The sequence below is a fragment of the Lissotriton vulgaris genome, chromosome 11 (genome assembly GCF_964263255.1).
Source record: "Lissotriton vulgaris chromosome 11, aLisVul1.2, whole genome shotgun sequence".
NCBI classification, from domain to species: Eukaryota; Metazoa; Chordata; class Amphibia; order Caudata; family Salamandridae; genus Lissotriton; species Lissotriton vulgaris.
In genome coordinates this window covers 644,082,905-644,109,753 of record NC_141699.1, presented here as the reverse complement: position 1 = coordinate 644,109,753, position 26,849 = coordinate 644,082,905, and positions in this window count along the sequence as shown.

Here is a 26,849-nt window from a genome sequence, read left to right as displayed (position 1 = left end):
AATTAACAAAAGGGGTGGTTCTTTAATTCCATATTCTAGATACATCATGTCTCAAAGAGAAAGCGCATGCGCTGTCTAGGCGAGACCTAACAATGGGAACATATTGGCTACGTGGTAGCCACAGTCTTCCTATTTCCTCTCATTACAGAGATGCCACCAGTTTTTTACATTTTCTGCTCCAGAATGTTTTTGGTGAGACATCCTGAAGCAAGAAATTGCAAGGAAAACCATCTTTCTGAAGGATCATGGAAGGCTCTAGCGAGGGTAGCTGGAGCATTGTAGATTAGGGGTGAAGCCAGGGAGATCTGTCAGGGTGTCAAGGGTAGAGGGTGTAGGGTGTAGAATGTCCCAGAAAAAATTGTGAAAGGGTGGTCAGTCAGGCTGGGAAATACATTTTTGGGCATATGATCCTATGGCTTGGGAAACTTCGCACAGGAGTGTTGGGGGCACTCAGCATGGCTTGGAGTTTGCAGCTGCCAAGCACAGCATCAATTCTTGCATAGATGCCAAGCAATGCCATTCGCCATGATGCACATTGTACATATGTCTTCATAGCTTTAAAACATGTTATGCTGTGATACATAAAGATTCTTAACGTTGTACCCCCACGCTGGTAGAAAAAAGATATAGAAGGTCCAGACCTGTGCTTTGCACAGTGTTAATGGCAGAATCAGATGAATATATGGCAGATTAATTGTCCTTAAATGCATCTGGTTTCAGAAAAAAACCCGCCTTCTTTATGGATATGTTGTTCAGTTCATGATCCACCTCTGTCTCCGGCACAGTGTCCCTTGCTTTGCATCCACCAACAGGCAAGACTTAACAAACACTCTGGGTACAGTTACGTGCAACCTCAGAAACCGGTCCCCGGGAGCTTGTTTCCTTCCCAGTGTAAGAATTGGCTTTTGTAGTTTGGTTTGCCCTGTTCCCATCATGCACTGGGACAGGAACAGACTAATTTGCATACAGCCAGGTTCTGAAACTGGGATGGTGCAGTGAGCTAAAAAACGGTGTTGGATTTAGCCCTGATCTCTTGACTGGGTGAGAGCTTTCTGCTTAATTCAAAGACTCTGTCCCTCACCACCCCTTGTTGTAAATATTTTTGTCCACCCTAAGCGTGGAAGGGTATTCTCAGATGTGAGACCCTTGCTCATTGCACCATCAGGATTCAAGCAAACCGGGCCGAAGACGGCTGTAATGCCAGAAACCGGTCCCCGGGAGCTTGTTTCCTTCCCAGTGTAAGAATTGGCTTTTGTAGTTTGGTTTGCCCTGTTCCCATCATGCACTGGGACAGGAACAGACTAATTTGCATACAGCCAGGTTCTGAAACTGGGATGGTGCAGTGAGCTAAAAAACGGTGTTGGATCTAGCCCTGATCTCTTGACTGGGTGAGAGCTTTCTGCTTAATTCAGAGACTCTGTCCCTCACCACCCCTTGTTGTAAATATTTTTGTCCACCCTAAGTGTGGAAGGGTATTCTCAGATGTGAGACCCTTGCTCATTGCACCATCAGGATTCAAGCAAACCGGGCCGAAGACGGCTGTAATGCCAGAAACCGGTCCCCGGGAGCTTGTTTCCTTCCCAGTGTAAGAATTGGCTTTTGTAGTTTGGTTTGCCCTGTTCCCATCATGCACTGGGACAGGAACAGACTCATTTGCATACAGCCAGGTTCTGAAACTGGGATGGTGCAGTGAGCTAAAAAACGGTGTTGGATCTAGCCCTGATCTCTTGACTGGGTGAGAGCTTTCTGCTTAATTCAGAGACTCTGTCCCTCACCACCCCTTGTTGTAAATATTTTTGTCCACCCTAAGCGTGGAAGGGTATTCTCAGATGTGAGACCCTTGCTCATTGCACCATCAGGATTCAAGCAAACCGGGCCGAAGACGGCTGTAATGCCAGAAACCAGTCCCCGGGAGCTTGTTTCCTTCCCAGTGTAAGAATTGGCTTTTGTAGTTTGGTTTGTCCTGTTTTTTTTTTTTTTTTTTTTAATGTCTTCTTATATAGCGCTCGAATCACCGGGGGGCATCTCGGCGCTTGCATTGGGAACCCGTCCTGGCTTTTCCCTGTGAGATAGTCCCTACAGGGCATCCCCAAGGTGAAAGCCAGGCATCCCGCCACGGGGGGGCCGTTGTGGAGATTAAGCAAGCTAATGCCCAGAGTTGCAGAGTGTGAAACCATGATTCGAGTAGGCACCGAAGCGAGAATTATCGAGTCCGTGGACATTTAGGCTCAAGACCCTGGCGCGTCGGGAATTGAACCCTGGTCCCGGGTCTGACCTCTGCTTCAGGGTCTGCCTCCTCTAACCAGTGAGCCACACTTCTCCCCATGCACTGGGACAGGAACAGACTAATTTGCATACAGCCAGGTTCTGAAACTGGGATGGTGCAGTGAGCTAAAAAACGGTGTTGGATCTAGCCCTGATCTCTTGACTGGGTGAGAGCTTTCTGCTTAATTCAGAGACTCTGTCCCTCACCACCCCTTGTTGTAAATATTTTTGTCCACCCTAAGCGTGGAAGGGTATTCTCAGATGTGAGACCCTTGCTCATTGCACCATCAGGATTCAAGCAAACCGGGCCGAAGACGGCTGTAATGCCAGAAACCGGTCCCCGGGAGCTTGTTTCCTTCCCAGTGTAAGAATTGGCTTTTGTAGTTTGGTTTGCCCTGTTCCCATCATGCACTGGGACAGGAACAGACTAATTTGCATACAGCCAGGTTCTGAAACTGGGATGGTGCAGTGAGCTAAAAAACGGTGTTGGATCTAGCCCTGATCTCTTGACTGGGTGAGAGCTTTCTGCTTAATTCAGAGACTCTGTCCCTCACCACCCCTTGTTGTAAATATTTTTGTCCACCCTAAGCGTGGAAGGGTATTCTCAGATGTGAGACCCTTGCTCATTGCACCATCAGGATTCAAGCAAACCGGGCCGAAGACGGCTGTAATGCCAGAAACCGGTCCCCGGGAGCTTGTTTCCTTCCCAGTGTAAGAATTGGCTTTTGTAGTTTGGTTTGCCCTGTTCCCATCATGCACTGGGACAGGAACAGACTAATTTGCATACAGCCAGGTTCTGAAACTGGGATGGTGCAGTGAGCTAAAAAAACGGTGTTGGATCTAGCCCTGATCTCTTGACTGGGTGAGAGCTTTCTGCTTAATTCAGAGACTCTGTCCCTCACCACAGCTTGTTGTAAATATTTTTGTCCACCCTAAGCGTGGAAGGGTATTCTCAGATGTGAGACCCTTGCTCATTGCACCATCAGGATTCAAGCAAACCGGGCCGAAGACGGCTGTAATGCCAGAAACCGGTCCCCGGGAGCTTGTTTCCTTCCCAGTGTAAGAATTGGCTTTTGTAGTTTGGTTTGCCCTGTTCCCATCATGCACAGGGACAGGAACAGACTAATTTGCATACAGCCAGGTTCTGAAACTGGGATGGTGCAGTGAGCTAAAAAACGGTGTTGGATCTAGCCCTGATCTCTTGACTGGGTGAGAGCTTTCTGCTTAATTCAGAGACTCTGTCCCTCACCACCCCTTGTTGTAAATATTTTTGTCCACCCTAAGCGTGGAAGGGTATTCTCAGATGTGAGACCCTTGCTCATTGCACCATCAGGATTCAAGCAAACCGGGCCGAAGACGGCTGTAATGCCAGAAACCGGTCCCCGGGAGCTTGTTTCCTTCCCAGTGTAAGAATTGGCTTTTGTAGTTTGGTTTGTCCTGTTCCCATCATGCACTGGGACAGGAACAGACTAATTTGCATACAGCCAGGTTCTGAAACTGGGATGGTGCAGTGAGCTAAAAAACGGTGTTGGATCTAGCCCTGATCTCTTGACTGGGTGAGAGCTTTCTGCTTAATTCAGAGACTCTGTCCCTCACCACCCCTTGTTGTAAATATTTTTGTCCACCCTAAGCGTGGAAGGGTATTCTCAGATGTGAGACCCTTGCTCAGTGCACCATCAGGATTCAAGCAAACCGGGCCGAAGACGGCTGTAATGCCAGAAACCGGTCCCCGGGAGCTTGTTTCCTTCCCAGTGTAAGAATTGGCTTTTGTAGTTTGGTTTGCCCTGTTCCCATCATGCACTGGGACAGGAACAGACTAATTTGCATACAGCCAGGTTCTGAAACTGGGATGGTGCAGTGAGCTAAAAAACGGTGTTGGATCTAGCCCTGATCTCTTGACTGGGTGAGAGCTTTCTGCTTAATTCAGAGACTCTGTCCCTCACCACCCCTTGTTGTAAATATTTTTGTCCACCCTAAGCGTGGAAGGGTATTCTCAGATGTGAGACCCTTGCTCATTGCACCATCAGGATTCAAGCAAACCGGGCCGAAGACGGCTGTAATGCCAGAAACCGGTCCCCGGGAGCTTGTTTCCTTCCCAGTGTAAGAATTGGCTTTTGTAGTTTGGTTTGCCCTGTTCCCATCATGCACTGGGACAGGAACAGACTAATTTGCATACAGCCAGGTTCTGAAACTGGGATGGTGCAGTGAGCTAAAAAACGGTGTTGGATCTAGCCCTGATCTCTTGACTGGGTTAGAGCTTTCTGCTTAATTCAGAGACTCTGTCCCTCACCACCCCTTGTTGCAAATATTTTTGTCCACCCTAAGCGTGGAAGGGTATTCTCAGATGTGAGACCCTTGCTCATTGCACCATCAGGATTCAAGCAAACCGGGCCGAAGACGGCTGTAATGCCAGAAACCGGTCCCCGGGAGCTTGTTTCCTTCCCAGTGTAAGAATTGGCTTTTGTAGTTTGGTTTGCCCTGTTCCCATCATGCACTGGGACAGGAACAGACTAATTTGCATACAGCCAGGTTCTGAAACTGGGATGGTGTAGTGAGCTAAAAAACGGTGTTGGATCTAGCCCTGATCTCTTGACTGGGTGAGAGCTTTCTGCTTAATTCAGAGACTCTGTCCCTCACCACCCCTTGTTGTAAATATTTTTGTCCACCCTAAGCGTGGAAGGGTATTCTCAGATGTGAGACCCTTGCTCATTGCACCATCAGGATTCAAGCAAACCGGGCCGAAGACGGCTGTAATGCCAGAAACCGGTCCCCGGGAGCTTGTTTCCTTCCCAGTGTAAGAATTGGCTTTTGTAGTTTGGTTTGCCCTGTTCCCATCATGCACTGGGACAGGAACAGACTAATTTGCATACAGCCAGGTTCTGAAACTGGGATGGTGCAGTGAGCTAAAAAACGGTGTTGGATCTAGCCCTGATCTCTTGACTGGGTGAGAGCTTTCTGGTTAATTCAGAGACTCTGTCCCTCACCACCCCTTGTTGTAAATATTTTTGTCCACCCTAAGCGTGGAAGGGTATTCTCAGATGTGAGACCCTTGCTCATTGCACCATCAGGATTCAAGCAAACCGGGCCGAAGACGGCTGTAATGCCAGAAACCGGTCCCCGGGAGCTTGTTTCCTTCCCAGTGTAAGAATTGGCTTTTGTAGTTTGGTTTGCCCTGTTCCCATCATGCACTGGGACAGGAACAGACTAATTTGCATACAGGCAGGTTCTGAAACTGGGATGGTGCAGTGAGCTAAAAAACGGTGTTGGATCTAGCCCTGATCTCTTGACTGGGTGAGAGCTTTCTGCTTAATTCAGAGACTCTGTCCCTCACCACCCCTTGTTGTAAATATTTTTGTCCACCCTAAGCGTGGAAGGGTATTCTCAGATGTGAGACCCTTGCTCATTGCACCATCAGGATTCAAGCAAACCGGGCCGAAGACGGCTGTAATGCCAGAAACCGGTCCCCGGGAGCTTGTTTCCTTCCCAGTGTAAGAATTGGCTTTTGTAGTTTGGTTTGCCCTGTTCCCATCATGCACTGGGACAGGAACAGACTAATTTGCATACAGCCAGGTTCTGAAACTGGGATGGTGCAGTGAGCTAAAAAACGGTGTTGGATCTAGCCCTGATCTCTTGACTGGGTGAGAGCTTTCTGCTTAATTCAGAGACTCTGTCCCTCACCACCCCTTGTTGTAAATATTTTTGTCCACCCTAAGCGTGGAAGGGTATTCTCAGATGTGAGACCCTTGCTCATTGCACCATCAGGATTCAAGCAAACCGGGCCGAAGACGGCTGTAATGCCAGAAACCGGTCCCCGGGAGCTTGTTTCCTTCCCAGTGTAAGAATTGGCTTTTGTAGTTTGGTTTGCCCTGTTCCCATCATGCACTGGGACAGGAACAGACTAATTTGCATACAGGCAGGTTCTGAAACTGGGATGGTGCAGTGAGCTAAAAAACGGTGTTGGATCTAGCCCTGATCTCTTGACTGGGTGAGAGCTTTCTGCTTAATTCAGAGACTCTGTCCCTCACCACCCCTTGTTGTAAATATTTTTGTCCACCCTAAGCGTGGAAGGGTATTCTCAGATGTGAGACCCTTGCTCATTGCACCATCAGGATTCAAGCAAACCGGGCCGAAGACGGCTGTAATGCCAGAAACCGGTCCCCGGGAGTTTGTTTCCTTCCCAGTGTAAGAATTGGCTTTTGTAGTTTGGTTTGCCCTGTTCCCATCATGCACTGGGACAGGAACAGACTAATTTGCATACAGCCAGGTTCTGAAACTGGGATGGTGCAGTGAGCTAAAAAACGGTGTTGGATCTAGCCCTGATCTCTTGACTGGGTGAGAGCTTTCTGCTTAATTCAGAGACTCTGTCCCTCACCACCCCTTGTTGTAAATAGTTTTGTCCACCCTAAGCGTGGAAGGGTATTCTCAGATGTGAGACCCTTGCTCATTGCACCATCAGGATTCAAGCAAACCGGGCCGAAGACGGCTGTATTGCCAGAAACCGGTCCCCGGGAGCTTGTTTCCTTCCCAGTGTAAGAATTGGCTTTTGTAGTTTGGTTTGCCCTGTTCCCATCATGCACTGGGACAGGAACAGACTAATTTGCATACAGCCAGGTTCTGAAACTGGGATGGTGCAGTGAGCTAAAAAACGGTGTTGGATCTAGCCCTGATCTCTTGACTGGGTGAGAGCTTTCTGCTTAATTCAGAGACTCTGTCCCTCACCACCCCTTGTTGTAAATATTGCATCCACCAACAGGCAAGACTTAACAAACACTCTGGGTACAGTTACGTGCAACCTCTCTGACCATATTTTCCTACAACCCTCTGCTTTTCTCTCTGCTCTCTTTCCTGCCTTTAGTACTTGTTCATCTCCCTATTTCTGTCACTCTCTCTCTCTCTCTCTCTCTCTCTCTCTCTCTATTTCTCTCTATCCCACTCCTCTTGGCTTATCCTCTCTGGTTATCATTGGAACGGTCACACAGGAGCTGATTCACAAAAGCATTTATAACGATGGGGAGTAGTTATACATGAGTACTATTTTATGTAAAATAGTTTTAATTCTTTCTTCAAAAAATTCACCTTGTTCCGATTCCAGCACCATAAAACAAAATGATGGGAACCCCTGCAGAATGTGATGAGAGGCCCCTGAGTCTCCCATATCTCACAGATATTTGTTGACCTTGGCCTGAATGGGCCATCATTAAAGGATTGAGGGTCCCCTGCAGTGTTGGGAGACCCCCACGGCGCAGGGTCTTACGTTACACCCTTGCCTGAATCACAAATGCATATATGGGCACAAGTAGTACTACAGAAGTACTCTCTTTTTTGTAGTATCAAATGTGTTAGTGAATATACAAAGTTGAGACTGCTTGGGAGACCGATCTTGATGTCTCCCTTGACATTGCAATGTGGGATCGTTTATGGTCCAGGATTTTCAAAGTCTCCGTTGCTGCACGCATTACTCAATCCTTACTTTTTTTTATATCATAGAGTTGTTATTACCCCGGTTACTATTCATAAATTTTCTCCAACCTCTTCTCCTTTATGTTGGTCTTGTTCCAAAGTTACAGGTACTCTACAACACCAACTGTACGAATGTTCCCCTGTTTTATCTTTTTGGACTGATGTTTGGACTATATGTATGAAAATGTTATCTCTTTCCTCCCAATTATCTTTTTTACGAATATTTTTAGGTTCTTTATCTGAAGATATTAATATTGTTACACCCTCTTCTGCTAAATTGTTAGATCTATTTATTGCTCTTGCTTTTAAAGTTATTTTATCGTGCTGGAAAGACAATTCAAAACTCTCGGTCCTCACATGGTGGAATTATATTTGTGATGAACACAGAATTTCTATTGCTTCCTCCACCTCTGTTTCTCTGAAAATTAAATCTGATCTGTTATGGCTTCCCTTCACTTCCTATCTTTCCTCTAATCCTTCTCCCTTACCGCGTGCTCCTCATCCCTCATGATCCCTCTGGTTACCTACCCTTTCTCCTCTTTCTCCCCTCTACTCTTTCCTTCTCTTCTGCTTTCCTCTTTCTCTCTCTTTCCTTCTTTTCTTTCTCTATTTCTTTCTACCCTTCTTTCCATATATAAATTCCTCTGGATTAATGTCATTTATTAATACATTCATATGTACTTTTTCTAATTTTTCATGACATGCTTTTTGTATCACTTTTCAATGCTTAATAAAAATTTCTTAAACTTTAAATGTGTTAGTGAATTAGTCAAGACATTTTCAAATCTTTATTTTTTAAAGTGTGATGAAGATCTTTCAATTTGCACTAACTGTATATGAACTTACCTTGAATAGTTTCATTTTAGAGTTTTTGGAGGGCAATTCGCAAAGGAATGCAAGAGTATGTAAAACAGCACTACAGGAGTTTTGCATTATGTATTCCAAAATGCCTTTGTTAATAGGCCCAGGAATTTATCTGATGAATGGGAAAGATATATTCTAATATTAAAACAGGCAACCTTTAGCGCTTTACAAATACATGAATAAATATGGAAAATTAATCAAAATGACATATCGCTGCCTGTCAATGATTGTGGAGTTCCAATGTTTCCACGTGGGCCATTTGCCTCCATTGCTGTATTGTGAAGTTGCATTTCATGCCCACTTTCCAGTGGCAGCTAGAATACCCTCAAATATGTGGAAGGTACAGTTTTTCCATCTCTCTGCAAATCACATCCACTGAGTTTTCATCCGCCCATGCCTCTCAACGGGGTGCTATTGCAGAGCCGTCGAGTGTAAATTGCTTTTTCCGACACAGCCACATAAGCAGTCTCAGTGTGGCATGTGGGCACTAGGTAAGGTGGGGCATATGTTTGGCAGTCGTGGTTATATGCAGTCTGTAACAGAAGCATGAAGACAGGTTCAGAAAGGTATTTTTCACTTGAAAGTACTTCACAACATACCTAGCAAAAGTTAAATGCATATTTTTTACTAGTCGAATTCATGCATGACTGCATATTTTTTACAGGTGGCCCGCTTTTGGATGAAACATTTAAGAAATATTTGCTACCAACAAACAAGGCAATGTTAAACTTGAAAATTATACATATGTAGAGTTAAAGTGTGCACCACCCACCTTGTATTGTGAGCAGCACGAATAGAACATTTACTGATTCTGGAGGTGCCCACAGTAACTAATTGGTTCATTTCACCCCATATTAGGTAGTTTGTAAGTCTGGAGTTAGCCAAGACCTTTAGATTGTGCTAAAGTATATATATATATCACACTTATGCATAGGGGTTTTCAACCAGCCCCCTTCAGTCCTTTAGTCTGATTTGCCATTCACATTTTCGTTCTCACCACTACAGTATAAAGCACGGGGCAATGGGTCAACCCACATTAGTCACTGAGAGTGGCAGCATTCTGCTCATTCGCAAGGAGCACATCCACAGGCAAAGTAGTTCCTTTCAATGCCAATGACTGCTATGTCAATGGGGAAACAGCCTTTGCAACGCGGGCTGAGCCACGCGTGCCGTTTCCCCACAGGCAGAACCACGATTGCCTTAACCACGTATGTGCCTCAACCACACTCCTTAGTGGGTAAGGCAGTGCGCAGTCTAGATGTGCGGAAGGTCGGGCTCAGGAAGAGGAGGGATCGGGAGAGGACACGGTCTGGTAAGCGGGTCTGGGTCGGGGTAATTTTTAGGGGTGGGGTAGTTTTTAGGGCTGGGGGTTCGGGTTGTTTATAGGGCAGGGGACCAGGTGTTAGGGCTCAGGGCAGGAGGGGTCAGGGTAGTTTTGAGGGACAGGGTCGATTTTTAGGGCTCAGGGTGGGTGATTAGAGTTGGGGTAGTTATTAGGACATGGGGTGAGTTTTTATGACTGAGGGCGGGGGAAGGGACTGTTTTCAGGGCTAGGGCTGTTTTAGGGCTTTACGGCAGGGCTGGGTCAGGGTAGTTTTTAGTATTTTGTGGCTGGTTTTTTGGGCTCAGGGCGGGGGGACTGGGGTGTGATATACCCCACACATATCCCTTTACCAGTAATGCCTTTACCACTAAATTGCGTGTTAACGGCATGCGCGGTAAAGGCATGCATGTTAAAGGAATGTGTTGTTAAGAGGCATTCATTGTTGGAGCAGCATGGTAGAGGCACGCCTGGAATAGCCATTCATGCTTCTATCATACAACCAGGTCAATGTGTGCTTTTTTGAGAATAGTTTTTGCTTTTAGCCAATGTTTTTTTCATCATTTGCTATGGCCAAGCAGCTTCACCAACAATGACATTTTGGAAAAACTGTGGCAAATCAATACAAGCATTGACAAATCAAAGACTGACCGCTAATATGGGACCTATTGGCTTGATTTACATAGGTTCCCATAAAATGCTATTTTTCAATTTTATTTAAATTTTATATTTATTTTGTTAAATAATGCAAGATTATTAAGCCCAACATTTGCATGTGTATTTATATTGCCAATGCACGCCAAATGAAGACATTTGCCTTCTTTTGTGTTCCTTAGTTAGCCGCACTTTTGACAGATATGAGAGTAAAACATATGTTTAAAGGATGAAAGACATCTTTCAGTGACTACTAATCTCCTGACGTACCTGGTGAGGTTCCATTGGAAACCAAGGAGTTTCGAACTGTATCTGATGTAGGAAACAGGAGGGGGATTCAGCAACTATCTGCTGCTCAGCACCTGTGCGGGGACACATCCTCTGGCCCGCAGCTGCTCCTCAGCAGCAGCCAAGAACGTGCGACGCTTTCAACTACACTCAGAACTGAAGCAAAATACAGCTGGCATCTGCCTGTAATCAGCCACACATCAGTATCGCTCAGAACGGGGGGCATCAATCGCCCTCATACAGACGAACAGCACCAAACAGATTTTATTTGTTTATTTATTTATTTATGCGTTTTTATATAGCGCGGACTTTACCCGAAGGCGTCAGAGCGCTTCACAATAGGAACAGAAAATTACAAATGAACAAAATTACAAAAGCAGACGATAAGTTACATGAGGTAAAAGTGACAATTGTGAGCAAACAAAATACATGAGGTAGCAAACAGTGCAGTACAGGAGGAAAAAGTGACAAGTGTGCAGGTTACAAGAGATAACAGCGACCAGAAACAGGCTCACTTCAGGCTAGCAGGCAGCAAAGTGGGATTCCTCTGTTCATCTCGTTTCGATATTAATAGACCAACTAATTCAAACCAATCATAAACCAAGGCTCGTTCAATATTAGACTTTTTTTTAATCATGAGTAATGAAACACAGGAAAAGTCTTGGGGTCCAGGAAGAGATAATCCGGGATGTCAAGAGTCCTTGGAGAGCTCTATTAGTGGAAGTGGGAAGGCTGCCAAAAGCTACAGCGTGACTTTATAGCAAGACGAGATAAATCAAGTTATCCTGTAATATTGTGCCAGACTTTTAATTTACAGGAAATCATTTTTTTTTTATCTAGCAGAGGGTCAACTCAATTTCTTCATTATCTGAAAGGAAAACTTAAGAAAAAGAAACAGTTGACAAGTCAGACAAAGGAGCAGGCAACAGAAGTCAACTTTCCCTTAGCAATCGAGATAAACTCTGGTGATAACAATGAAATATGTACATATATAGCAATGATACACACATTACATGAAAGTGAGTGAAAATCACTTGAAATGTGTAACGTTTAGCAGTGTGTCTGAACGCTCGTTTAAAGGAAGGCAGAGTATCATGTTCATGAAGGGGACATTGATATGACAGCTATTGAACATGGCAGGATATATAAATGAAATACACCTCTAATCTACTACAGCTAATAAGTAATCTATAAGTTCTATGAACATGTAGAGGGGGCAGGGTTCAAACTGAGCACAACTATATAAAAGTGACTTGCAATTGTATGCAGTGCAGGACATTTTGGGCTAGATGTACAACCATTTAATTTTGCGATTCTTGCAAATTGCGATTTTAGTGACTCATAATTAGTGAGTCACAAAATGAAATGTACTAATGTGTCTCAGACACATTTAGCAATTCCCAATCGTGTCGCAAATTACCCTTCCTCATTAAGGCACTCAGGTGCCAACACATTTCTTCAGAGACACAGAATGAGGAAAACCTTTCGATACATCAGGTCCTAATATTCACAAGGTAGGTCCCAATTTACGATACATTGAGAATGCTCTGGTACAAAAGGCATTAGCAATCCCGAAGATCAATTGTCACACCCCATTGTGGAAATCTGGGAACTTCCCATATCTAAGTATCGATGGTATGTGGAAATGCTGGGAGCAGCAGGGAATTTCAACAGTGGGTGATGTTATGAGGGAAATGTTGTGTTGAGTTTTGGGACTATTCAACAGAGATACGGCATCCCCAGTAACCAAGGGTTCAAATTTGTTCAGCTCTCCCAAACGCTTAAGGCTAAGAGACCCCGGGTTTCCTCTGGAAATAGAAATAGCCTTTTGGATTATCTGATAAGAGGAGGCAGCAGGATCAAAATTATATACAGGTTATTAATGAATGGGATTCAAGATGATATGGAAAAAAACGAGATTTCTTGGTCTTCAAAACTAGATGATCCCGATGTGGATTTAGATAAAGCTCTACAACTAGATAAAAGAATACTGCGCTCCTCGAATTTAAGAGCACAACATTTTAAGACGTTATTTAATCTATACTTTACACTGCAAAATTATTTGATTGGGGTAAAAGGGAAGACAGTAGCTGCCGTAGATGTTTGAAAGGACCAGCTGATTTATTACATATGTTTCACCAATGTGAGAAACTAAATATAATTAAGAGCGAGATTGAGACATTCTGGGAGGGGCTGCTAGGTGTCAAGATCCCCTACCCTAATGATTCTAGGAAGTGAGAGTAAGCTGGGGCTAAAGAAAGAGACTGAAGCCTTCATTTTTATTTCTGTGGCATTGTTGCGCATTCTCATATCAGCAGGGTGAAAGGATATGGCTGCCCCTTCTTTCCAGATGTGGCTGACTGGACTTCTAGGTATACATAATATAGAGTCAGCCCTATATGAGCATAAGGGTAGGAAAGCACGCAAGATGGGGCTAAATATCTGGGCACCACTAAAAACCTGGAGAGACATAAGAATTTAAAGTAGAAGTGGGTCGGGGGGCAACCTTTGATATAAATTAGGACTGTATAGGAAATGACCCCCTATGTCTGTGCCCTGGGATATGAGTGTTAACCCACTATTAGCATATATATTCACAATCTATTGCTGTGCAGATTGGGTTATTCTTTATTATCGCTATGATTGTGGTTTATGTAAGGTTATTTAAGTGTTTATTTATTGTATCTATCTTCAATGTCGATGTATGGAGTAATGTAAAAATCTAACTTTATATGGCTATTTTTGTACTAGAACATTCTCAATAAAAAAAAAAGAGAATGCTCTGTAATTGCAGGGATGGTGGCCTCCTGAGGTTAGCAGACCACCCCATGGGAACTCCTTCCCGTTTGCGAATGGATTACCACCTCCTTTACTGAGTCGGTAAAATATGAGGGCCTCATTTATGAGTTTTTGCCATACGGAAGCACTGCAGGCCTTCCTGCTGCACAGCCCTACGGCAAAAGAAAAGGGCAGGAATGTGCTGTATCGATCGGATACAGCGCATTCCTGCCCTTTTCCCCTATGCAGGCGCACAATGGGCTGCCGTGAGCCAATGCAGGTACCTTTGCACCATGGTGCAAGGGTGCCAGCGTTGCAGGGATAATTATTTTTGTTCAGGAAGGACACAAAAACAATCACAAGAGGCTTTTTCCTTTTTCTATATGTGCTGCAGAACTTACAAACCCTATATTGCAATCCTGTAAAAAGTTACCGACTTGCAAAATAGAGTTAGTTCATTGTAAAGGCTGCTTTAGCAGTCGCAAATGCCACAATTCTCAGTTTGTGACCACTGAAAATGGTTATACATCTGGCCCAGAGTCCCTAACCTAAATATAGTTAACCTAGAAAAATGTGCTGCTGATGAAAGGGGTCGATTCCGATTTGGGAAAAAAAACGTCTGTACGATTTGTATCCGGAGCCCTCTCCGTACGAATCGTACCCATCCGTCCGAGTCGCGTAGTATGATCCATATTCCGTGAATCCGTCCGAATCATCGTGATCCGTACTTATTGCAAGGCTGAAACCGTGAACCGTACGACTCGTACACATGCCGTATGACTCGTACACATGCCCTACGACCCGACGAGTACGATCCGGACCAGGGTATGAGGACGCGATTCATACGGTCCACGTCAGGTAAGGGCGAGTCGTACGGAAAAGCACACAAACACATACACACCGTATGGTCCGTACCCCCCATGATCGTAGGGGTACGGTGCGTACCCCTGCGATCATGGGGTGTATGCACCGTACCCCATGTACGATGGGTGTACACACCGTACCCCATGTACGATGGGTGTACGCACCGTACCCCATGTACGATGGGTGTACCCGGGGCGCCGTTCCATACCTGTTTCGGCGTGAACTCTGCTTTTACGGCTGTTTTCAGCTGCCATAGAAAAAGGGTCGTACGGTGCGTACCCGACACGTATCGTACTTGCTGGGTCGTAAAAACCAGCCGCGAACTGTAAAGATGTCGCGTACAATGGGTTCCGAGGGAGAATCGTATGGAGATTAGAGTCGTACGGTCTCTGTACGACTCGTATGGAGTACGGCTCCTGGCACGAATCGTACTTCGTCGTACGTACGGGGGACGTTGCAGGGTACGATTCGTACAGTAAAAATGCTCCGAACGGCTATTCGGAGCGCTTTTTCCAGAATCGGAATAGGCCCCTAAATGTGGCAAATTGAACTAATGCTTACATAATGAAATACTTGAAAGCGATTAAAAAGTTTAGTTTAAAGATGCTTGACACTATGAAAATTCACAGTTTACTTTAGCATTATGTGATAAAAACATGAATACCAAAAAGATGATACACATATTACTCTGTTTTGAAAATATAAAAACATGCCAAATATATTTTTTTAGTAGTACCTATTATTGATATGTAACTTTTAAGAGAAGAATAATGAGTGAATTAATTAAGAAAATGGAAATATTCATATTAATGTGTTATATTATAATCATAACGTGATAATGATTCAGCACGTCTTGATTTAGGCCTCAAATTCTTTTTCCTCATTTCAAAAGCAGTATCTAGCTGAAGTAGTCATTCTGAACGCTGCCAAAACTTTTAATGAAGTTTCTTTCTTATGCTTGCAAACAATAGACTCTCTTTTGGTTCAGCAACATGTTTGACAGAAATGTGTCAGTTCAATTGGAAACACAGAGAGAGCGTCTGGGAACGGACAGGCAGTGAACAAAGTGAATTTTCTCACTTCTGCAGAAAGGATGGAATTATAAAGTTGTTGAAATTAATGAATTTGCTAAAGAATTACCTAATGCTACCGGATTTCTTAATGAGGTATTGATCACACCATGAGCAGCCCACTGTGGATAACCAATGGAAACCATATCGTATGATTGAAAGGATACTTTGAGGGCATGAACTGAGAACTTTTGGAAGTACAATTGCCCCCTTGTAGGAGGAGTTGGGGCTGGTTGTCATTTTCAATTTCCCTGCCTGGCATGCTGTCAGACTGAACTCTAATTCTCTTTGCTATGGCAAATCAATGCGAACTGAACTTTTCGAACTGACTCCGACCTGTACTTTACCAGCTGGTAAAGTGCGCAGTTATAACTCATCGACTCAGGAGTTTCTCCATTGCACTTCAACTCTGCATATTTGGTTTGTATAACCTAAATGCTGAAACTTAACTTTTCCCATGTTTTCTCTCTCTCTCTTTATTTTCCCTAGAAAATCAGAAAATATTATCTTATTGAATCTGTATGAAATTGTGTGACTAATTGTACTAAATGATTTCTATTAAATTGAATCTTAAATTGAATCTTATATGTTGTTTATGTTCTTGACCATTCAAACTGAGGCTTAGATAATTAGTTTATATGAGTAAACATGTCATATTTGAGTCATTTTTGGAATTAACTTTTTGTCGCAAGTCTTAAGATGAGAAAGATCTTAATGAATGGTTATATGTTGGTGGCACGAAAGTGGCATTTTCTTATTCCAGGTCTTCATAAGAATTTGCCTCACGTACTCTAAATATCCAAGTCCCTGTTAGCTCTCATAAAAAATCCTTCGGAGGACCAATGGCAGTTTGGTGCTTTGTTATGGCCCAGAGAGGAAATAGGTTGAGACATGTTACATATATGAGTAAGAGAGAAAGATTTTGCCCAGATTTCCCTTGCAACGCCCCCTTCAGTGCACCCCAAAGTGAGCCAACTTGCTCTAAAGATCTCTGCTTGCATTTGGGCACTTTCATCTCCTTCAACAGCTCTGCAGAGAAATAGAACCACAGTAAAATTACCACAAAACTGACTGCAAGAGTCAGACATGAAAATAAAATATCTCAGACTGCTTGATGCTAAGAAAATCTCAAATGCATTCAAAGGTTCCGTATACAATCCACCCCTAAAGTACTCACTGCTGTGAGCTGTGATGGCCTTTTTATTTGTGGGTGATTTGAACTTGAGTTTTGGCCCCTAGGAAGATCTAAAGATGAAGATTGCCCATCTTGCAATAGTTGTGCTTGGAGTGCTGCATCTGTAAGCCCTTTGTTGCACAGCCCCCCTCTTCCCAAATGTTTACAATTTGTGCCGGCTAAACTTTCCCTGTGGTGGGGCTCTTGACAAAGTCCCTTCACCCCTCCATCCACTTCTAAGTAGATTCTCAGTAATATTATGTTACAGGTAATCTACTTGAAAAAAATAATAGGAAGTGAAATGAGGACATGAAGGATGATCTTTGTACATTATGACAACATTTATAGGTGACTGTGCTAAGTTACCCACCCAGATTATCTGAAGTGCTATTACATCTTTAGTCTTTAAGCCAAATTTTGTAGTGTAAAATAGCAGTGTAAATGAACATTTTTGGCCAAACCTTTACAAAATGTTCTTGTGTTCGACACCCTTCAAACTTGACAGTAGAGACTTGGACTCACACCGTGGACCTATAAACCATGATTTATAGGAATATGTAATTAGTGTACATTCGGAACTCGCTGCACACTCTACCGGGTCAAATGGAAAATATCACAGGTCAATGGATCCAAGATGGATCCAAGATTTCCTCAAGGGGAGAAACTTTCGAGTCAGGCAAGGAGACTGCTATTCAAAGGGGGTGCCTTTGGGCCAAGGCGTGCCGCAGGGCTCGTCTTTGAGCCCTACCCTCTTCAATATGTATGTCGCGCCTGTTGCCTCGATTGTGGAGAGCCACGGCCTCCAATTGGTCTCTTACGCCGATGACACGCAGCTGGTGATCTCCCTATCACACGCGCCCTGTCTTGCTGCCGAGGGCTTCCGTTCGTGCATGAAAGACCTTGCCGAATGGATGGCCAACAACTGCCTAAAGCTGAACGGCGGCAAGACAGAGGTGCTGGTGGTGGGGAGGGCCCAGTCTGCTTGGTCGTCGGCATGGTGGCCATCCTGCCTTGGACCAGTCCCTACCCCCTGCCAAGAGGCACATAATCTGGGGGTGTGGTTTGACGCGGGTCTCACTTTTGGCCCCCAGATAAATCGGGTGGTGGGAGTATGTTTCGGAATTCTAAAGAAATTAAGGAAAGTCCTCGACTTACTCCCGTTGGAGGCCCGCCAAACCCTGGTCCACGCTCTGGTGACAGCTAGGTCGGACTATGGGAACCTGCTGTACCTGGGGGCTCCAGAAAAAAGTATAGCCCGCCTACAAGTGCTGCAGAATGCGGCAGCGCGTCTGATCCTCAGATTGCCCAAAAGGGCGCCTTCTAAGGCGGCCCTCCAGCAGCTACACTGGCTCCCTGTGAGGAGAAGAGTAGAATACAAAGCCCTTTGCACTTGTCATCGCATTCTGAATGGAAGGGCACCCGACCCTCTCACTAAACTGATAGAAGTGTACGAACCAACACGTGCGCTTAGATCCACAGGGGGCGGCCTTCTGAGGATCCCGAGAATTTAAAAAGTCCGCATGGGAGGCAGGTCTTTCAGATGCCTAGCGGCAACTAATTGGAACAAACTGCCAGCGGACCTGCGCCTGGAACCGGAGGAGACCAGGTTCCGAGCGAAACTTAAAACATTTCTCTACCTGAAATAATGTGTCCGCTCAGTCTCTGTGCCCGCTGTTAGCTGCCTCTCCCACTTTTAGCGCGTGGACACGCCGGTGTGCGTAATCGCAGCGCTCTACAAATGTCCCAATAATAATAATAATAATCTTACTTTTTTTATTCACTCAATGAAACTTGACTAGTGTGTAAACCTCATTAGCACTAGCCTATGAGGAACACAAGTAAACATTCTCAAAGTTTAGACTTTCACTGTGGGCTTATCTCTATCATCACACGAACAGCATCAGTGTGTGCTGACATCATCTTCTCCCAGATCCAGTGCTCTGTGAGCTATGTGTAAACCGGTTCCCAAAATAGGAAAATGGACCTACAAAAACACTGGGCAAATTAATCATGCCCCTTTTTTTCAGTCTGCTACCATCTCAGAAGACCACGTAAGGCTCAGCAATAACCATTAAAGAAAAAGGGGTAACACCAATTTTTTCTGCTCCTGTTGGTTAAAGAAAGGCTTTCCTCCCAAGCTTCCTTAGCACACAACACATGTAAAGCTTTGCAAGGGTACTTAGGTGTGATATAAACTGCAATAATACAAATAACGAGCCCTAAGCTGCTGTCAACCGCAGTGGTGTATTTTTCCCTCCCACACTCCTAAGTGATAAAACACAGGTAGCAGTTTAGCATGTTTTCTCACAAACAGAGAACATTTGCAGGGCTTGCAGCAGTATCATACAATTCCCTTATTTAGACAGGACGATTAGAGCACAGTCAGCTGCTAAATCCTCTCTCCCAACTGTGAATTTCTTCTCCCAGGCACAGAACAGGTACAGCAGTTGGAATGACAGCTTCATTTATTGAGTGTTTGTGTCTGTTTGGTCTATCAAAGATGATTATCCTTACAAATCTGATACACGCATCTAGAACCTCCCTCTCGGGCAACCATGATATTACCTAACCTTCCAGGTCCAACTTGTTTTTATTTCTTGTGGAACTGAAATTACATGCTCCTGAGGTTTGGGGCATGCAGACGGTCAGGGATGTCTGTAGTTGGCCTGACACAGTAGGTTGAGTAGGCATCTGTTGTGGCAAGCAGGGCAAGCTGGAGATGGAACTTGTCTGGGTCTTCTTGGAAATGGTCAAACAGACCTCAGTTGGGGAAATCACAGAACACCGAACAGCATTCGCAACTATAACATTGTTCATAGTTTTCATGACATTCATCACTCCATTTGCATAAACACCATCATAGAATTGAATGAGTTGTCTAAACTCCAATCCAACTAACATCAATCAAAGAAAAGAGGGAAGGGTTCACCGGTGGAATGCACTGCACCCTTGGCCACATTAGGCAAGCAGATAGTGTCTCTGATAGAAAAACAGTGCAGAAAAGCCCATCGCACACAACAACCACCTAGAAAAGTATCATGAAAACTATTAAGTGAAAGACTAACAATATCTCCAGGAGGGATCATTAGCACTAAACTGAATAGGAATCAGGACCCCCACAAGAGAACTTCAGCACTCCAGGGGTGGACACTAAAGATTTTTGATCAATGCACATTATTATCAAAATGGAGGTAGAAACTGCAGCCCTCTAAAAAGAAAGTATAAGCATCGCAAGTAAAATATGGTAGCTAGCACTAGCTGAACCAAGTTGGTTGCAGAAATCGTCCCTCCCCATCTGTGCCCAATGGAACAGCAGTGGGCAACGAAGTGCACAGTTTGCAGCAAAAAGTTACAGCGACCGCTCCTCCATTATGGCAGAGGAGCGTCGCCCCCTTCTGCCAGCGCAGCAGGCACACACATTAATAAAATGGTTATAAATACCCTTTTATTAATGTGTTTGAGGCTCGCGCTGTTACAGGCGATGGCAGGGGGTGTGGATGATCAGTGTTATTGTACTAGTAATGCAGCCCCCACCAGTGCGCAGGTCAGATTGGCTGGCTGCCTACAGCTGACCAATCTGACCCTGCGCACTTCAGAACTTGCAATCCCACGGCTGAGAAACAGCTGAGGGATTGCAGCTCCAGGCCCCCAGCCTCAAAATGAGCGCTGGGTTAGCCTGCTCCAGCCAATCCTGCAGAGCCAGGAGGAAGAAGACCGCATCCAGAGCGTGCGGTAGCGAGCATACGGAAATGAGCACCAGGTGGCAGGTAACTTCTTTGTATTTTTTTTATGTGTGTTGTCTGTTCTAACCCCTACTTCCCCACCTCCCTGTCATTGTCCGCGCCCTGCCATCCCGACCCCACACCAGCCACTGGAAAGTTATATGGATGCAGCTCCTTCCTGAAAAGTCGTCAATCTCTAAATACAACACAACTCATTTTACAGGCATATTCTTTTTCGAAAGGTCAGAAAGAAGCTCAGCAGGTACCATATGGGGATTGCATGCCTGTACCACACACATCACAAACAGCAACAGTGTAAGACACAGCAGTGTAAGACATGCACATGCAGACACACACACAGGCACGCACACACACATGCACACACAAACACTAATTACATCACAGGCAGCAGTTGCAATGCAACCCTGATTCACACTCTGAAACAGTACTGCACATGCAGCTACCATCCTCATTCTACCTTAAGCAGAAGGAGACCAGCAGTGCATGTCCTCCTAATAGGCACATATTAACATTGGCAGAAGCGGTACATTACCCTCCTGAGAACCTCACAGCAGTTGAAAGCTTTATTTTGCAAATCTGAACCTGCACAGACATAGAGGGAGGCACACAGTGTTAAAAGATGAGTAATGAACATACTGTATACAGATTGGAGCACAATGCTAAGGAAGGTATCCCTGGGTAGATGTTAATAAGTAAGAAAGGGAGAGGATGAAGGTTCTAACCGGGTGTAAGGGGTCAAGAAAAGGGTGCACTAAGGCATTCAAGGTAGACAAGGAGGCTGACTACGGTCCTCAGGTGAAGTAGGTGAGAGACAGAACAAACTGTAAGGACACCCTGTAGTTGAAGGAAAGTGAACCTTCAGGATGAAGGCAAAGAGGGCAACCAACATGAAGAGGGCAGTAAGGGAAAAGCTGACAAGTTGGGGGTGGAGTTAAAGGGTGACACACATGGAGGTGGTAAGGGACAGGCATACCTTAGTGGAGTAACATGTAATGTTCAGAGGGGCATAACGTAGTGGGTTTCAGAGCACCCAGGGATGGTGTCCACCAAGCATTCATGTGGAAAGGAATTCAATTAGGGAAGAGATGACAGAACCTATTTCCGGAATCAGTAAAACATGTCCAACAAGGGACATACTGGCCAACTTACGAGGCCAACCTGCCTAGTTATCTAAGTACAAGGAAGGGCCCTTCAGTCAGGCAAGAGATAAACCCTTGGCCGTATGATGCGTAAAAGTACAGAGAGGAGTTTGTCCCAGTCCAACAAACTGATGCATCATGGAACTACGTGAGAATGGGAACTTTAGGTTAGCCAGATCCTAAGCATAGTGAGAATGGGTCAAAAAGCTGCTCCTGGAGTGGCAACTCCTCATCCGTAATCCGTAAGTAATTTCATCAGTAATGTCATTTCAGATAGCATCAGTGATACAATCAATTATGTCATTAAGCATGTCTTGAATGATGTAGTGTGTGAGGTCGTAAGAACTGCATGGCCGGGGCACAAGTTATAGTTAACTCTATTAATTATAACTGGTGAATTTCAGTGGTTTGTGAGGTTAAAATGAAAATTTTAACTGACATATTGACCTAACTATAAAGTCACTTTAATCTTAGTTTTTTCTAGAAAAGTTCTAAGTTTTTTTTAACATAATTAACTATAATGCTACATTAACTTTTACCCCTTCAACATGTACCCCTACTCCATTCCTCCTGCCCTCCATGGTTCGTCGTGTTTCCACTATCCCTCCTCCCTGCCCTCAATGGTCCCTTGTGCAGCCACTCCACCTCCAACGTGCTCTGCATAGTCTTTTGTGGTGCAGCTGGCCCTCACTCATGCCCTGCATTGCCAGCCAGTTGCCACACCCTTATCATTGCCCCTACCCCAATCCCCCGGGGTCACCGTTGTCAGACTCCACGTCCCTATCCCTTCCCTCTTGCCCCCCGATTGGTCCGTAAGCATGCCCCTGCCAGCTCTCTCCTGCTCTCCATGGTCTGTTGTGATACCACACCATTCCCATCTGCCAAGCATGGTCAACTTGCTGCCCCTACCCCACTCCCCTGAAAAACTAGAGCGATGATATTTTATATTTATGACAAAAGTGTGACACACCTGATGTCGTCTTGATGGACTCAAAATTGTAAACCTAAGGCATTTCTTTAAGAAATTAACAAAATAAGGGAGTTATTTTTCTCATAGTAGTTATGGGTAGTGCTCTAGAAAGCTAAAATGAGGAGTCCCTTTCTGGCTTCTTAAATAATCACAAAGGGCTTTTATGGTAGTTGCTTTTTTTATGTTTTTTGTCCAATTGAGCACTTGATTGTTTGTTGTATTAGTTAATTAAGCATTGTGCACACTTCAATCATTTAGCTGGATTTGGAATACACACAGTTGATAATTGGGCTTCATTTGGACTCTTATTTCTGGAAAATCCATCTTGGGAACCTTTTTTGTCATCAAGCTCCCTCATTTGTAGGTCAAGTCTGAGCCAGCGCGCATGTGCTGCTCTGTGAGATTGTTGTGGTGGAGTAGAGAATAGAAACCCCGCCCACTCTCTGCCCATATTTGCCATTTGCTTGTGTCATTGTCTGTCCTAAATACTGGCTTCTGATTAGAAAATAGGCTTGTTAGTGCCTCTTTAGTTCCGCCTCCTCTTTATTTGTCACCTCCCATGGCGACTGACCCCTTTACTTCGGTTGTTACACTGTACATGTTACTTAGACTGTGAGCACTATTTTCTTTCTTCAGTTTCTCTTACTGTAGGCACGTCATGCTTTGGTGCCTTCTTTACCCCCCTCCCTCCAGTTGTTGTGCCTTGTTTACCTCCCTCCTGCAGTCGGTGCTTTCGACCCTCCCCTTCCCCCATGCGCCATCCCGTTGTCCGTGATGCCTTGTATTTGCAATGCAATAGGTCTTGCTTTTTCACGAGTTTGAGCTATTGGCATTCTAACTGCCAATGCCTTTTATTTATGTTTTGGTTTTCAGAACATAAATAAAACGCATTGTCATTTACAATTCCAATAGCTTAAACTTGCGTAAATACAAGACCTATTGCATTGCAAATGCTTGTTTGATTTGTTGCAGTATCCTCTGTAGGAAATCTTTTCAATTTTACAGCAGTGATTCCATTAAGACGACGTTCAGGTATGCCACACCTTTACCATAAATAAAGAATCTTCGCACTCTAGTTGCTCATTTGAATATTTTCTTAAAAAACTGCAGTTGATTACCAGGGTGTTAACTGGAAGGCAGCTGCTTGTGCTGAAAGTACATTTTTCAGTCTACATGTCAGAATGTTCTACTGAAATGGATGAGGAATATATTTGGCATGTCATAGAGAATGTGTCCTTATTTTGCTTTTCTTCAGCACTGGCCATAATTTTTAATGACAAAACAAACCCTAAGAAAATGAAAGTAAAGAAAATGCTTACGTTTGATTCAATCAAGATAGCTTTCAGTGTGTCACACTTTTGTAATAAATACATTTTTAGCACTCTAGTTGTTCATTAGAACACTGTGGGAGGCTGCAGTGGAACACTGGGGAATCAACTAATTAGCAGTGTTGCTAGATAGGGCTATTTTCTGCACAAATAGGCAAAAAATTCCCTTTTGTATGGGAAAAAACACCCAAAGTGGATGGTGGCTAATTTGTGGACTAGTTTCGGACCTGTGGGTGTGTATTTTCCAAGATGGAGCAGCACCCCAAAATGAATGTCTTTGGTTGCACTAAAGGTGAACACTGTCCACTGATCTCGGCTAGCTGCTCTGCTTGCTAGCTTGCCACGCTCCACCAGGCCAGCACTCACACCCGGCTCTGAGGCAGCAGTCTGTTACATGTTCACACAATAATAATACAAGTAGTTACATTAAGGGGCATGTACATTAATGTAACTACTTTTATCATTATTGAATCCACCCCTCCCCGCGCCCAATTGTGTTTGGGTACAGGGCCATCAAACTATAGTGCCAACATCGGCCCATACCCCAGCCCCCCCCACAACAATGATCTGAATAACAGACACAACACAATTGTTTTGGTGGAGAAAGTTGCTGCAGATTTTATTTGCATAACATTATGCCAACATGTTGGGTTATCTTACGGGCGATCCAGGGTCAGGCAACCCCTCGCCACCTGCCCACCTGATGAGCTATAAACCCCAGTGGTGTTAACTGCTGGGGTGTTGTCAATTTGGGGGAAGGGATAGCCCCTCCCACCGGCGGACTTCCACTCCACCCCTTACTCACGCCCCTCCCCCTATGGGGCACGGAGAGTTGCAGGCAACCCCCGGTTGCTCAGGTCCACAACCGCCCATAGGACTAACGGGGCGCCGTCGCTCCTCCAGGATCCCACGCGAGGACCTGTCTGGGGGATAATTGGCTTTCACACCCTTACTTTGCTCCTGTAGAAGGTACCTTTCTGTACCTTCCAGCGTTTGGATCGCCCTGTAACTCCGCCATGGCTCTGGGTGTGGCACCCGCCGCCCCAGAACCCCCCCACCTTATACTGTCCTTTCACTTACAACCTGCTGCTACCAATGCCTCTGCTAAATCTAGCAGGAATAAGTACCCCGTGCATGTAGCAACCCATGCCTGACAAAACCAAATCCTCTTTGCTCAGTGAATTTGCGCATCGCGCTGTTCACCCACCTGCGTGAGGTCTCCATGGCATCCCCTGACCGTGTGCCTCGCCAAAATAGCTTTGGCGTAATTTCGGACCACCATATCTCACAGGCCCCCAGCATGTTGCTCAATTCGCAAAAAGTACCCCTCATCATTTGCAGCAGGTCCCTGCGCCCTAGGGGAACAAAATCATCGCCTCCTAGGTGTATTACCAATAAATTGGGTGGTGAGTCCCCCCGCCCAGTCTCTGACGAATTTTCCACTTCAAGCTATTCCAGTGCATGTCGGGAGTTCCCAGCCAAATTATCCTTGTTGCTGTGAACCCGTGCTTCCATTTTCTGCTATCAGCCCACTGAGATACCCTCTGGATTCCCGAATGTTCCGTCACCCAGACCGTTTTACATGGTAAATAAAGATGCAGATATTTGTCACATAGTTTATTATGTCCACAAAACTAAATTCTTCAACGACTACAAACATAATTACACCGACTATTAAGTTGCACAACAAAAGCACATCAAAATACCAGGCCAGTGTTTAAACCTGACTCTTAAGAACGTATATATTTCTTGTAGCAATTTGACTCCCAACGCTCCACTTGTTTTATGTGTTCCACTGACAAGCCTGCCTGGAAGTCCGTGGTTGCTGCCCCTATACTAAATGAGTGGCTACAAAAACGCTTGCCCTGGACCTTATTACCTGAGAGTTCTAAACACACCTCCATTATGCGCTGTACTTGATTTTTGGTCAAAGGGGTACCATCAGAGTGCGTCAGGAGGTAAGCCTCGCGTGAGGGGCGTAGTGCCAGGTAACTCGCGACTAGGCGCACCGGATAATACTTGGCAACTTCCAATCTGTTTAACAGTATCCCCTTCCCTGCCCCTTCCTGTTCAGTTTTAGATCTTCTCAGCCTTAAAGTCAGGACCTCGTCTGTCAGGACAGCATCCTGTCTGCACAAGGCTACTCCTGGTGCGTCCTGTGTAGATTTCGCCACCAGCTCCCCCATTCTAAATGCCCCAAAGAAAGCCAACGCAAAAGTAGCTGAAAAAAGAGCTGCTTCAAAAACTGAATGAGTGGACCAATCAAGCATCCCTTTAAGCGTTGCAAAGTCTATAGCTGACCTAGTCTCTGGTGCCCTCGGCTCGCTCGTGGACCAGCCCTTCAGAGCAGATCTAATTAAGAAGGACTTGGCGGGATCTAACTGCCCCTTCAACCTAGCGTGGTGGCTGATTGCTGATTTCTGATTGCTGACAGGTGTCCCGCTACCCATGTTTGAGACTTCCCCTGATCTTTGGCTCACATGATGAAATCCTGAGTCCGTTCTCCAGGGGGGGCCTCTCTTGTTCCCACGCACCGGTTACTGCGCAGAACTTCTCCACACCCGCCCGGTACCGCTTGATCGTCCGCGGTGCCAAGGCCAGCTCACCTAGCCCCATCAAACGCCTTTCAGATTCAGTAGGAACCACAGATGTGTTGGGAAAGGGGTAATCACTTCCCTCGCTCATGGCCACGCCTCCTGAAACCTGTGCCACTGAAAGCGAGAAAGAGTGTCAGCCGCTATGTTCTGCACCCCTTGAATATGCCGCGCTCTACACTCGACATTGTTCACCAAGCACACCCTCACCAGTTCCCTGAGTAAGCACAAGCGGGCAGGAAGCTGAATGTGAATTGATGGCTTGCACCACCACCAACTTGTCTGACCAAAACAAGACCCTACGTGCCGCCAGCGCCGCGGGCCAGAGATGGAAAGC